Source organism: Schistocerca piceifrons, chromosome X (genome assembly GCF_021461385.2).
Source record: "Schistocerca piceifrons isolate TAMUIC-IGC-003096 chromosome X, iqSchPice1.1, whole genome shotgun sequence".
NCBI classification, from domain to species: Eukaryota; Metazoa; Arthropoda; class Insecta; order Orthoptera; family Acrididae; genus Schistocerca; species Schistocerca piceifrons.
This window is the reverse complement of record NC_060149.1, coordinates 627335732-627349744: the sequence shown is the minus strand read 5'-3', so window position 1 is coordinate 627349744 and position 14013 is coordinate 627335732.

Below are 14013 nucleotides of genomic sequence, written 5' to 3'. Positions count from 1 at the left end.
AACACGAAAAGTAGGAGAGTGTACTTCGGACATATCCTTAGACTCGACCAGGGGAGATTAATACATAAAATAACACAGTTTCTGGTGAACAAGAGAAAAAAGTGCTCTAGTTTCAAGAGGTACAAACGGATCTAGAAGAAATGGGAATACAGGAACCAGAGAGACACATCATGGCGATTTTTAAATCAAAACTTCAGGTTGTGACAGATTTTGAGGACGGAATTAGATCGAGAACAAAATCGTCATGGACAGTAGAGTGAAGGAGGTTGAAAATTATGATAATGAAAGAATATTAGGAAGACCAGAAGAAACGAAGCTGACGTGAATTAACATGGTAACGAAAAGAAGGTATGATGCTTTCTATTTCCACTGTTACCTTTATGGTCGTAAATTTAAAGTTGTTAGAGATCATGCAGCCTTGAAGTGGTTACTGGAACTGAAAGACCCTTCAAGTTGACTCACAAGATGGGCACTGCAGTCAAGCGAGTTTTAATACGAAGTACTTCACAAGCCTGGATTTAAGCACTCAAATGTGGAAACATCAGTAGAAAACTCGGTATATTACAGATATCTGGGTTGAGCCTGACAGACTGGAAGAACGTGCAAGCAACTGCCAAACAATGCCAATAGTACATCAAGCAGCCACAGTTTCTAATACACAAATGTTTCCTGTGCAAGTCAACAAAATGTGGACCACGTATCATCGTTCCTGCAACACTCAAAACTGAAGTGTTATGACGGGCACTCGACCATGTGCTGTCAGAACATGGAGGTAAAAAAGTGAATGACTGTCGAACTGCAGTAAGATTTTGGTGGAAAACACGACGTGGTGATGTGGAACAATATGTCAGAAACTGCATCGCATGTGCTTAACGAATAGATTTGAATCACCAGAAAATACAACTCCAAAGGTTTCTGCAATCAGAGAAACCATTTCAAATGGTATGAATTGACGTTTTCGGACCATTTAATTGAATTTCAGCAGGGAATAAATATGCACTAACGATTACCGACCATTTTCCGAGATACCTAGTAATGGTAGCGATATCAGATCAAAAAGCGAGTATTGTAGCTCAAGCCATGGTTAACAACTGGATGCTTAAATTCAGAGGACTGGAAACCACAGTTACAGATCAAGGAACCAGTTTTATGTCTGATGCGATTAGACATTTATGTTGCCTGTTAAAACATAATATGTTGCCTACCAGTCCATTTCACCCACAAGCAAATAGTCATATGGAGTGAGTCCACTGTAACATAGCAAAAATCTTAAATCATTACGTGAATAGCTAACACTTACACTACGGTATGAACTGAAGTTGCGTAGTGAGCACATAAAACTCTAAACCACACAGGAATGAGTCTTTCGCCATAGGAAGTGGTGTATGGGCGAAAAATGCTGTCATCTTTTGACATGACCCAGCCAAAGCTAGGAACTCAGGGCGAACGCATGAAACAATTAGCAAAAACATTGTAAGAGGTATTACAACTAGTAAAATGTGCCGTCACGAAATCTATGGAGTGTAAATATCGCATTGGTCAAGTTACAAGTACGTTACCTTAGTACAGAGGTGGATAATATGTCTTACTAGCAATTCCTTATATCCCAAAGGGTACAGCTAAGAAATTCTTGACAAGGCTGGTTTCAATGACCATATCAAGTAGTGGAGTTGACTTCACTGGTAAACGTCAAGTTAGAGTTACCAACGAAAATGTCAGTAGTCCATGCCAGTTGGATAAAATCTTTTAAGGGTATCAATAATACATTACCACAAGTACCTTCTGGTTTACAACATAAAGAGAAGCTACTCCACAGGATGAAACGAACACACAATGTACCATATCAGCTGAGATCTGGGGATTGGTAATAGACTATCAGGTTATATGGATTTAGTTTTGTGTTAGGTTACCTAGGATAACATTGTTTTGCTTAGTTTGATACAACGCGTGTCATTTCCTTTTGAGATACACCTTTATCCTAACGAAGGAGGAGCTTCGTGATAGTTCCTTTCTCCTAGGTGGTGTCGACGATGATGTTCAAAAGTATTATCGAGAGCGTAGTGCTCTTACGCTTATGTCAGGCAAATGTGGTTGAGAACCAATCCTTGTAAACTGGAATCTTATTCTCACAGCAAGCAAATGTGTTGCTCACAAACTACAAGTGGTCACTAAAGCTCACATCTATCATTTGGAATATACGAAATGAAGTACGACGATTACTAGATATGTTCATAGACTTATCTGGTGAGGCAGCCAAAGGTGAAACGCTAGCGGACATACGGAATGAATATAAGGATTTGAAATTATCCTACGAGAAACTAAGGACACAGTTACAGCAACTGCCAGATGTAATTCTGGAATCACCAGTACGAAAGAAGAGAAGTTGGTTAGACGCTGATCTGAACCTGCTGAAAACAATATCTGGGACGGCAAACAGTGAGGATATCACGAACTTAAATAATACAGTAGGGTTGGTGCAGGAAATACTCAAGAACACGGATACAACAGTAAGTCAGCATAAAGCACAGATCGCGAATATAGAACAAGGTATGTTGAACACTACTAAAACAATGCGTAAAATAAAAACCGAATTACAGTAGTATACAGAAGAAACTATGAATACACTAAACAAAGTTCTGAAGGAAACACGAAATCATTTTAGTATACTAGGTGAGAGATTAGTAACAGTCAAATTGTTACGAGAACTGGCTAATAGCTCGGGAGATGCCAGAATACAAGTCGAGAGGGTACATTAAGTAGTTCACTATGCCACACACAGACAGCTAAGAGCAACGCTGTTAACTCCACAACAAGTTCTATTATGACTATAAAAAGCGGAAAAAGAATTTCCAACGGGGTTACGACATGTCGTAGGTCTAGTAATACAGCATTTTTCTATCACATTTCCACGGCTAAGATCTATACGTACCAGGCTAGGATATATACTGATATACAATTTCCAGTAGTAGGTTTAAATGCTCTATACCAGTGTTTTACGATCCATCCGTATCCACTCAAATGCAAACTTATTAATAAATGGGTACAGTTTCAAACTCGCGGGATGTTACTACTTTTGGAACAAAGGGATGGCGACCTTGTTATGTCAATAGGAGAACTCAGCAGTTGCTCAAGGGATTAGTCACCATTTGTCCAACTCAGATGGTACGGATTTACTAGCGATCGTGTGAAATTCGGCTGTTCCTAGGGCAAATGGAAGCACCAGAATGCAATAGCGTAATATCAGTGCCAAAAATGTTGAAATGTGTGTGAAATCTTATGGGACTTAACTGCTAAGGTCATCAGTCCCTAAGCTTACACACTACTCAACCTAAATTATCCTTAGGACAAACACACACACCCATGCCCGAGGGAGGACTCGGACCTCCGCCGGGACCAGCCGCACAGTCCATGACTGCAGCGCCTAGACCGCTCGGCTAAAATATCAGTGCCACAGACAAACTTTCAGCGGATTGGAAATCATTGGATTTGTTCCATATTCTTGCCGTAAACAGCAGTAGTTAATTGCTATGATAATAGAGTATTTACAGATATGCCGAAATTAGATTTACGACAGAGTGTATTATTGACTAATGGAAATAAGTGTGACGTAGCCAGAACGCAATTTCACCCTCCCGCTACAATTACAGGCACCACTACAATTACAGGCACTCGACCAGTGTTGCACTGGCCACAGAAACCTGTAGGTGTAGTACCCATTCAAAACCGAAACTTCCTGAACAGCTACTACAAGCAATAGACGAATTAATGATGGAATATCATTAGGATTACTGCATCAACTACTGGTGTTGTTCTGACACTGACATTCAATTCTGCAGTTTACTTTTGTCTAAAACGGAAACTCGCTCTTGCGAGCGAAGCAACCATTCATGAAATCCCCATAGAACTGATTCGCGACAGAAAGCAAGGAATACTAGAAAAATGAATTACGAAGTAGACTAGGAAAATAAAGTTAAACTGCTTAAGGTCTTTATTGTTGATTTAAGAAATCGGATATTCAGCGTAAAAGAAACTGTAAATATGTAAGATACAAAACTAGTAGACAAAGAGAAATGTGGAGGAGAGTGTTATGCACTGAGATATTACTGAAGCAGGAGAGTCCCTACAGCCCAGCATTGCTTCAGAGCTTGGATGAGTCTGTACAGGCCAGCCACAAGGCGTAAAATTTCGATACGGTTACTCAGTCACCAAGAGTGCGACATGGACGCTTCTGCGTGAGAGTGTGAGCAAGCTCAGCTGAAAAATGTAAGACCGGACCACACCGAAGTGCTTTCGTTGTCATCGTAACATTAAGTAATATTCACTAGATAGGACACCTATCAGGGACCTGTTGTAGCGGAACTGCAGACTGCTGACGACTCGCAGTAGACAGGACTGATGCGGTCATTACGATCGATGTCTCACAGCAAAATCTCTCCTCACTTCAATATAAATTCACAGACCAGCCAGCTTAAAAGCACTAGATCAGTAGGATTGATGGCATCCATGTCGTTCCCAATCGATTCTCTGATTACTGTATTGTAACATCTTGTGTAAGACTGTTGAGTATATCCCACACCCGGGTTCCCGGGTTCGATTCCGGCGGGGTCAGGGATTTTCTCTGCCTCGTGATGACTGGGTGTTGTGTGATGTCCTTAGGTTAGTTTGGTTTAAGTAGTTCTAAATTCTAGGGGACTGATGACCATGGATGTTAAGTCCCATAGTGCTCAGAGCCATTTGAACCATTTTTTGTTGAATATAGTCACACTGTGACAGTCATACTCTCGCTGGCTGATGTAATGACAGGAGTTCCCTAACTACGGATAACTGAAGCCACAGTTTAGGATGGAAACTGCACGCTGATGCTTTGGCACTGTACAGACCAGAGGGCCCACCTAACAAGTGGGCCAGGTTCAGCAAACATTGTCGACATCAGATTTCATGATTTCTGGCACAGAGGTCCATCTGATGGGACATTGCTGGCTGTGTCCAGAGGGGGACAGAGCACTGTCAGGGTGGTGTGTAAATTAGCCACACATGCACCACGGTGACGCCTCCTTCGTGGATCTGCCACATGAGAAGCTCAGCCTGCAACTGATGACAGCAGTTTTACTACAGCCTACGCAGAAACCGGCCGTCACAGAAGACACAGCTACGAGACGTATATTGAACAATAAATTGGGCAATAACTAATTTTGTTTTATTAGCTCCAAATGACGCCCCACACGTCCTCATAGCGCATATGAGACAAAACAGTTGACACATTTTTAAAGGCTTTTGACGACCGATGGTTAGACTGCCTTGTTTGTGAGACGGACAGGGGACCTGCGAATTTCCTTTATACCACGAACATACAGGGAAGGATAAACAGCACTGACACAACGATTCTGCCGAACTGAAGAAAGTTGTGCCGATAGAAAAATCCCACAAAAAATGCTGGTAGAAAGCGTAACATTGCACTGCGCTATATCGAGCAAAGTTGAGATGTATTGAGTAGGAGCGAGACAGGTTGGGTCTCGGACCGCACGTATGCAGCAAATTGTGTATGCATGAAGTTTTGCTTGCTTTCCATGGCTGACCCTGATCTAGTTGATGTGTCGCTGAACCATTCCGATCTGGATTTGTGCAGCACCCATTGCTGGACTTTAGAACTTGATGATAGTGCCAAGGATCCAAAGAGATCGACGCTCATACCCAGTAATGAGAACTTCATTTTCTTCTCTGAAGGTATGCTGGGTTCACAGTGATGTCCGGATACAGGACGATTAGCGCTGTCCTTGTTTGTCTACGTTGAAGCAATCCTGCTGGCCATTCGTTCATTGATGAGTGTAGTATATTACGTACATCTAAGGTGGTAAATGCTGTACCACACTTCGTCTCCTGCGTTGTCTGGGTCATACGTGTCTTCATCGTCCACATCAGATATTCTGGTAGATCATTGGAAGGAGTCTGCACGATGGAATGAAGCGGATACTAGATACTTTATGTCAAAGGTTACAAAAGTTTGAAAAGGTTTGAGATCGGAACTGGGGTCAGTTGTCCAAGATGATGACTTCAGGAAGCTTTCCCATTGCAAGTTTATGGGCTAATGCGAAATCTCAGCCTTCTGCTGAGGTGGAGGGCATTTCAACCACACAGGAGAAATATGAGAAATCTGGGAAATACATACATGAGCCCTTTACTTGATCTGCATCAGTGAGCCTGGCGAACAGCATATCGCTCCCCGAAATTCATGTATTTAAAAAAAAGTTACAAAACGGATCTAATTAAGCCAGTTAAAGAAAATGGACGGCCCTAGCATTGAATTCCAGGTACCAGTATTCCCATAATTTACTGTTAACTAATTTCATGAAAGTAAGTTACTAACTACAAATCAAAAATTTGGTCCAGGTAAATCCCAGTGTAGTTGATGTGGTCTTCAGTTCGAAGACAGTTTTGATGCATCTCTCCATGTTACTCAATCCTGCGCAAGCCTCTTCATCTCCGAATAACTACTGCAACTTACATCCTTCTATATCTGCTTACTGCATTCATCTCCTGGCCTCTAAAATTTTTATCCCCACATTTCCTTCAAGTACTGAATTGGGGATCCCTTGGAGTCTCAGAATTGCTTCTATAAACCGATCCCTTTTTCTAGTCTGGTCGTGCCAAAAATTTCTTTTCTCCCCAGTCCTACGCAGCAGCTTCTCTCCAGTTACGTGGTCTACCTATCTAATCTTCAGCGTTGTTCTGTAGCACCACATTTCAAAAGCATCTATTTTCTTCTTGAGTAAACTGTTTAATGTACATGTTCACCTCCATATGTGGGTACGCTCCATACAAATACTTCCAGAAAAGACTTCCTAACACTTAAAACTATATTTCTCTTCTTCAGAAACGCTTTTCTTTTCATTACCAGTCTACATTTTACATCCTCCCTACCATGGCCATCAAAAGTTACTTTGCTTCCCAAATAATGAAACTCATCTACTACTTTAAGTGCCTCATTTCCTAATCTAATTCCTTCAGCATAGCCTGGTTTAATTCAACTACACTTATTATCCTTATTTTGTTTTTGTTGATGTTCATCTTATAACTTCCATTCAATCTTCCTGCCCATTCCGTTTAAATGCCATTCCAAGTCCTTTGCGATCTCTGACAGAAATACAGTCTCAGAGGTAAACCTTGAAGTTTTTATTTCTGCTCCCTGAACTTTAACTCCTACTCCAAATTTTTCTTGCTCAGTGTGCAGATTGAATAATATCGGCGATAGGCTACAACTCCGTCTCCTTCCCTTCTCCGCCACTGCTTTCCTTTTATGCCCCTCGATGCCTATAACTGCCATCTGTTTTCTGTATACTTTGTAAATAGCGTTTCGCTCCCTGTATTTTTCCCCTGCTAGCTTCACAATTTCAAGGAGAGTATTCCAGTAAACTCTGTCAAAAGCTTTCCCTAAGTCTGCAAATGCTATAAATATAGATTTGCCTTTCCTTAACCTATATTCTAAGATAAGTCGTAGGGTCCGTACTGCCTCGGTGCTCGTACGTTCCTCCAGAATCCAAACTGTTCTTCCCAAATGTCGGGTTCTACCAGTTTTTCCATTCTTCTGTAAACAATTCCTGTTAGTATTTTGCATACATGACTCATTAAGCTGATAGTCCGGTAATATTCACACCTGTCAGCAACTGCTTTCCTTGGAATTGTAATTATTATATTCTTCTCGAAGTCCGAGTATATTTAGCCTGTCTCATACATGTTATGTTGCACACCAGATGGAAGAGTTCTGTCATGGATGGCTCTGCCAGGGCGATCAGTAGTTCTGATGGAATGTCGCGTGCCAGCGGGGCCTTGTTCCGAGTTAGAGCTTTCAGTGGCCTGTCAAATTCTTCTCGCATCTCCCATCTCACCTTCATCTATGTCCTCTTCCATTTCTATAATCCCAATCTCAACATTTATTAAAAATTCTTAGAGTGCACAATTTGATGAAGGACGTTACAAGACTTCTATAGGAGCACACAACAAAGCACCAGAGTCAGACATGAAACAAGGTTATAATCGGCAGTCGTAGTGGTGGCAAAGTTAATTTAATGGGGAAACTGGTTTGCTGCAAATCAACTTCCTGATATACTAATACCACTCAACATGAAACCTGTGATCGCGTGGTCATGCCGGAAATAGAAAATGGGATTACATACAACTGTGCCTTTCTGCTTAGTAATGAAAAGCCAGCGTGAGTTTCACTGAAACGTTAGCAAACATTAATTCTGTTCCGCCCTAACCACCTGATGCAACTAGATATTATTTCTGTTTTCTGTATATATGAGGTACATACAATAGAAAAGGTAAAACTTTAAATCACATGTGAAGATGTATCTCAATAAAACAGTGACTGAAGATCACTTTCATATTACATGTTGTATTTAAACAATAATAAAGAGATACAAAATACATTAATGTGAATGTGTTCTGAAAAGGGTGCAGCTAAGGCGAGTGTGAAAACAGTTATAGTTACGCAAATGTATATACATAAATCACAAAAAAATATAGCAACGAAAAGTAGGATTTCTCTTTTATCCTCACACGTAAATTCACTGAAATTATTTTGCCATATAATGCATAATTACACCATGGAACCTAACTTATCCTGAGAACTGTGTGATATGCTGAGTTCACCACACGACATGGGAGTATACGGACACTGGCACCCAAATATGAAAAAAAAAAAGGAAAACATACAAAACGAAGTTCAGTTCGAGTTGGGTTGACTGATTGTAGGTGCATAGCGGTAGTGTGCAGTTGGTTAGGTAGGCTCCTCATAACGTGCTATCATCGATCAGGTCTCCTTCTCTGAGCGGAAGAGTCAGCCAGGCAGGGCCAATGTTGGTGTGATGAAGCGTGGTGGCTTTGACAAGGTGTAGGTAATACTTTTGCTTCCTGTTCTCAACGTCTTTGATTTTTACCAGGGTTTCTTAATGGTTCATGGAGAAAGGAAGAGTTTACTTTGTATTGGTGCTCCTTGGTGTAGCAGACAGCATACCGTAATTTGTCTTGATCTTCTCTTCACTGATAACAATGAGATGTAAAAAGGTTGCTAGACAGAGGAAGGAAAAGACTTTATGCTTTTCATACAGCTTGTGCATGTGTGATAGCACATGTGAATTCTCTTAAGGAGGAAAACACTTGGAAATATTTACAGCACAGCTGCTATATATAGCGGACTAGCGATGTCGTTGTCAGAAAAGGAACATGTGTGGTGTTTGCTTTTGCACTGCTTTCATCTATTAACGTGTGCAAAGCTGCATCTCAGTGTTCCTTTTCTGTTGTTGTGGTGTGCTAACGCGAGTCGGATTACATGTTGCTATTACGTGACTTGATAGCAGTTAGCACTGTAGGTGGGACGCCTGCTAATATCCTCGATGGGCGCCTTGTGCAGTTGCGGCAGCAGCTCGTCCCCAGTGTGCGGTGGCCCAGTGTGCGGGTATCCGCCTTCAGTGTCGCACCGCCAGGCTCTTCGGCGCTGAAGCGGCTCACTCACACCATTAGAAGTGCAAACAAAAGTTGTTGCCGCACATATGTGCGCTGCTGCCTCCTTTCTCCTTAGCGAAGCTGCACGCTGCTACCGCCTATTCCACAAAGGGCCGCATCATCGCATGACGATGTCTGTTTGCCTGAGGTTGCCGACTACTGACTAATGCCCAAGTCTTTTGCTTGCGTTCTCACTCAGCCTGCGGCACATTACTCAAGGTCCAGGAAATACAATCTTACCCTCACTAACTTGTTAATTCATTATACACACAATTTGCTTTTTTATGGGTTATACCTTCACAGTTAGCTTGCTTTACATGTTATGTATTCAAACTAAATTTACTTACAATATTTAATTCGATTAAAAATTGCAAATTATTTTGATTTCGCTGCTCTTCACATGTTTTTTATTCTAATTACATTTATTTACCATATTTAGTTTGATTGAAAACTGAATTCTGACTACTCTACAATACTCCTCTTATTTGTAAATTATTTATCTCATCCCTTTATTTTTAACCGGATAAAATTGTATCCATTTAACGTAGTACTATATTTACATTGTAAATGGACTGTCATTTACATGTTATTAGGTTAGTATTATTAAGTTAGTATTATTAGATTTATTAGTCATTAGTAAAGACATGCATCACTCCTCCTTCCATTCATGCAACTGTTAGTTTACATACATGCCTTAAATTAATAAAAATCCTTGTGTTACTTCCTATGCCCCCAAATGGAATCAATAAAGTAAAGAGGAACATGCAACCGGCACCCATACAGTGTCTCTACTGTTGATCAGTTAGCCAGCCTCTCTTTACTTCTTGTGTGTCCTTGATTCCTTCTGTTCTCTGTTATCTCTTTCCTTGGCCAAGGTGTCATCGATGGCCCTCATTCCTACTTTGTCTTTATATATTTTGATGGCATGCAAAATGGTTCAAATGGCTCTAAGCACTATGGGACTTAACATCTCGATAGTGGTCAGAGCCATTTGAGACATTTGAACTTAACATCTGAGGTCATCACTCCCATAAACTTAGAACTACTTAAACCTAACTAACCTAAGGACATCACACACATCCATGACCGAGGCAGGATTCGAACCTACGACCGTAGCAGCCGTGTGGTTCCGGACTGAAGCGCCTAGAACCGCTCGCCCACAGCAGCCGACTGACGGCATGCATGTACAGAAAATACTTGATCTGTGAATATTAACTTTACTTAAAACTTTTAGACATAGCATCTTCTGTTTTGAACATAGATTCTTGATATAACAAAAATTCGTACGACATATAACCAAAACTTTCTTTTATCACAATGCGTACCTGGTTAACTCATATGTGGTCATTTTTGCCGGCCGGTGTGGCCGAGTGGTTCTAGGCGCTTCAGTCCGGAACCGCGCGACTGCTGCGGTAGCGGGTTCGAATCCTGCCTCGGGCATGGATGTGTGTGATGTCCTTAGGTTAGTTAGGTTTAAGTAGTTCTAAGTTCTAGGGGACTGATGACCTCAGATGTTAAGTCCCATAGTGCTCACAACCATTTGAACCATTTATTGTGGTCATTTTTCAACAAAGGTTGTGTCTACACAGTCGCATTCTTTTGGTGTTTTCCTGTAATCCATGTGATCTCTCCTTTTCTTGCTATTTTCTCAGTCTCCATTAGATACGTTTCCACAGAAAAAATACAAAAACAATAAATTTAAAATGGCCTTCCAACTGAGTCATGAGTTTCACGGTTATCTATAAGGTTCGTTATGGAATGCTGGTCGTCTTGATGCAGGATATGGGTATTGGATTGTCTCAGTTTGTAGTTGGCCTTTCGAACTATGTACACTCCTGGAAATGGAAAAAAGAACACATTGACACCGGTGTGTCAGACCCACCATACTTGCTCCGGACACTGCGAGAGGGCTGTACAAGCAATGATCACACGCACGGCACAGCGGACACACCAGGAACCGCGGTGTTGGCCGTCGAATGGCGCTAGCTGCGCAGCATTTGTGCACCGCCGCTGTCAGTGTCAGCCAGTTTGCCGTGGCATACGGAGCTCCATCGCAGTCTTTAACACTGGTAGCATGCCGCGACAGCGTGGACGTGAACCGTATGTGCAGTTGACGGACTTTGAGCGAGGGCGTATAGTGGGCATGCGGGAGGCCGGGTGGACGTACCGCCGAATTGCTCAACACGTGGGGCGTGAGGTCTCCACAGTACATCGATGTTGTCGCCAGTGGTCGGCGGAAGGTGCACGTGCCCGTCGACCTGGGACCGGACCGCAGCGACGCACGGATGCACGCCAAGACCGTAGGATCCTACGCAGTGCCGTAGGGGACCGCACCGCCACTTCCCAGCAAATTAGGGACACTGTTGCTCCTGGGGTATCGGCGAGGACCATTCGCAACCGTCTCCATGAAGCTGGGCTACGGTCCCGCACACCGTTAGGCCGTCTTCCGCTCACGCCCCAACATCGTGCAGCCCGCCTCCAGTGGTGTCGCGACAGGCGTGAATGGAGGGACGAATGGAGACGTGTCGTCTTCAGCGATGAGAGTCGCTTCTGCCTTGGTGCCAATGATGGTCGTATGCGTGTTTGGCGCCGTGCAGGTGAGCGCCACAATCAGGACTGCATACGACCGAGGCACACAGGGCCAACACCCGGCATCATGGTGTGGGGAGCAATCTCCTACACTGGCCGTACACCACTGGTGATCGTCGAGGGGACACTGAATAGTGCACGGTACATCCAAACCGTCATCGAACCCATCGTTCTACCATTCCTAGACCGGCAAGGGAACTTGCTGTTCCAACAGGACAATGCGCGTCCGCATGTATCCCGTGCCACCCAACGTGCTCTAGAAGGTGTAAGTCAACTACCCTGGCCAGCAAGATCTCCGGATCTGTCCCCCATTGAGCATGTTTGGGACTGGATGAAGCGTCGTCTCACGCGGTCTGTACGTCCAGCACGAACGCTGGTCCAACAGAGGCGCCAGGTGGAAATGGCATGGCAAGCCGTTCCACAGGACTACATCCAGCATCTCTTCGATCGTCTCCATGGGAGAATAGCAGCCTGCATTGCTGCGAAAGGTGGATATACACTGTACTAGTGCCGACATTGTGCATGCTCTGTTGTCTGTGTCTATGTACCTGTGGTTCCGTCAGTGTGATCATGTGGTGTATCTGACCCCAGGAATGTGTCAATAAAGTTTCCCCTTCCTGGGACAATGAATTCACGGTGTTCTTATTTCAATTTCCAGGAGTGTAAGTCAAGTAATTTCCTTACTAAAATTGCAGTACCCACACCATCCATGCTCCAAAAAAAATTTTTTTAAAATGTCCACAGTTAACGTATCACAAACACCCACATGTACTTACAATGTTGGATGAATTCATAATACTTCATTCATTTCTCCAATTGGTCCTCACACTTCCCTGGCATGAACACTAACCACAAACTCTCTTTACTGTACGGTCCTGATGCTCCCCTGGTATCGACAAAACTGTACACTATATCACAATAATTCTTTTCGCCAGCTAACGCCAGTTGCAAAATCAAGCACAGTTGAAGTACTCCTCTCTATACTGAATTTCATAAAGACAAAATTTTCCTCATAACTCTAATATCTCAAGCGAATATCACCTCTTACTACAACATTACTTCTTTCTTCCCAACACTCACATATTGTCTTCATTTTGCTTGTGAGAAACCTCATTCCATTCACTATATTAGCACACCCTTTGCCACAACATCTTACACCAGCTGTATTCCTCTCACTACTGCTCCTATTTCTATTTATTATCTTCAAACAATTATCTATGGAGAAGACATTATGAGATCTTACACTCTAATTTATATAACCTGAAACAACTACCTGCTGGAGGAAGTTTCCAGGGTTTACCAGCGAGAATTTGTTATTAGACATCATATCAGTTCCTCTCCTTGAATCTAATTCAACATAAGATGCTACATACTACTAATTCAAGCAACAATTGACAATATTATACAATTACTAAGATCAGATACAAAATATCTCCGACCCAGCTGGGAATCGAACCCGGGCCCCTTGGTGTGAGAGACCGCCGCGCTAACCAATTTCTTTTTTCCGTTGTTGATCGCTATGTTTGGTTGTTGCGGACATCACATGACATTCGGTCAAGTTCGTTTGTAGATCCTTCACCTCAGTTTTTTATTACAGAAGCCAACCAGCTCTCTGACCGAACACGCTGAGCTACCGTGCCGGCACCACTCAGCAATAGGTGAAGGCTATTACAATGATACTAATTTTTCAAACTGCACAATTCATACCTTAGGGTGTAAGCTGTTGTTATTGTCTCTGTACACTTGGAATTTGCAAACTGAGAGGAAGTGTTTGTAATCAGATTCCTGCTTCCAGCATCCCTCAGATTGATACAAAATCCACCATCCCTCAGATTGATACAAAATCCGTGACCAAAGCTCTTTCGTGATTTGATACTGCTCGTCCCATGGGTGTGATTTCTTCTGACTAGGTTGAAATTGTAC